Source organism: Galeopterus variegatus, unplaced genomic scaffold (genome assembly GCF_000696425.1).
Source record: "Galeopterus variegatus unplaced genomic scaffold, G_variegatus-3.0.2 Scaffold1968, whole genome shotgun sequence".
NCBI lineage: Eukaryota > Metazoa > Chordata > Mammalia > Dermoptera > Cynocephalidae > Galeopterus > Galeopterus variegatus.
This window is the reverse complement of record NW_007728079.1, coordinates 223,330-225,231: the sequence shown is the minus strand read 5'-3', so window position 1 is coordinate 225,231 and position 1,902 is coordinate 223,330.

Sequence of the window (1,902 nt, the reverse complement as noted above, 5' to 3'; positions counted from 1 at the left end):
AGAAGTCTGAAATTGGGATCACTGGGCTGAAATCTAGGTGTCAGCAGGGCCATGCTCCCTCAAATCTAGGTGTCAGCAGGGCCATGCTCCCTCCAGGCTGTGCTCCTTCCAGAGACTCTAGGGGGAAATGAATTTCTTGCCTCTTCCAGCCTCTGGTGGCTAGTGGCATTCCTTTGCTTGTGGCCACATCACTCCAGTCTCTGCCTCTGTGGTCATGTGTCTTCTCATCTTCTGTCTGTGTATCAAATATCCCTCTCTATTATAAGGACACTCGTGATAGTTTTTAGGGTCACATGGATAATCCAGGATAATCTTTTCACCCATCTCAAGATCTTTAATATAATTACACCTGTAAAGACCTCTTTGTATTAGTCTGTTTCTATTGCCTAAAACAGAATACCTGAAATTGGGTAATTTATAAATAAACAAAATTTATTTCTTATGGTTTTAGAGTCTGGGAAGTCCAGGTCAAAGGAGTACATATGGTAAGGGCCTCTTCCTACAATGATGCAGGGCGTCACATGGGGAGAGAATGGCCTGAGCGAGAGTGAGCTAACCTTCTCACTCACTCTCCCTGTAAAGCCATCAGAACCACGTCCATTATTCCATGAATGGATCAATCCATTCATGAGGGCACAGTCCTCACAATCTAATCCCCTCTTAAAGGCCCCACCTTTCAAATACCATAATTGGATTTCCCACTCCCTTAATACTGTTACAATGGGGGTCAGTTTTCCAATACATGAAAACTTTTGGGGGATACATTTAATCCATAGCACCTTTTTTGACAAATAAGGTAACATTCGCAGGTTCCAGGGATTAGGCTGTGGATATTTTTTGTGGGGCCATTATGTGGCCTGCCACAATTGGAATATTTTTTTTAAAATTCCAGTTAAAAAATGGGTTAGCTGTCAGTGGAAGGATAAAGAAAGGTAGAATCAATGAGTGGGTCAAATAAAAGGAATCCAGATGTAGAGAACACAAGGATCTGATTCTCAAGGTTGGTATAGCCCCTTGGAGGAGATGGACGCCTCATGTTATTGTGGCCCACCAGCCATGATCAGCCAACTAGCATCTCTTGTTCTGATTTCAAGGAACTTTCTGATAATTTGGCTGCTTGTATAGATTAACATATAGTGAAAGAACATGCTGATCTGTGTTCCAAAGTATCTAGTTCATTGGATCATTATATTTCTCATTGTAAAATTTAAACATCAGAATTCTGGGGTTTTTTTGTTTATTAGTTTCTATGAGTTTGGGTAATGTGTATCAGGTTCTGAGATAGGGCTGTCCATCTTACAAGTTCAGAAATACAATTTGCCAGCACACCAATAGTGAATCCATCCCTGACAGAAACAAAAATCTTCTGATCATGTTTCCAAATTCCTAAGGAAGGAGCTAATGGGCCGAACTCGAGTCGGTGTCCCACCTTGGAGCAATCAACTCTGGTGAGAGAATGAGGCTCCTTTGAACGTACTGCTTTTATTTTAGATTCATTTGGGAGGGATAAGTCAGTTTCCTTAATAGTGGGAGAATATGGCAAACAAATGTAATAATGGCCCCCTGCAGTCTGTACTGTTGTTTAACTCTCAGAAGGCATTCTATTTTTAAGTGTCAGCTGTATCATCTACTAAGTCTTCTTCATAATCGGTATTTGTGTGTGTTTTCAGGATGCATGGTAAAACTGTATTCTTTTTCCAATGCATTCTTTTTGCTTCTACCAAATTAATCTTTATAAAGCACCTTTAATTTATGATCTATGATGACAATTACTTATATATCCTCTCTATGTTTTTAGTCCTATCTATGTATCTCCTGTATTTTATTACTTAATATTTTTCTTTAAATCAACTCACTCTATAATTAAATATATTAATTTAAAAAACAAACCTTCTGGGCCGG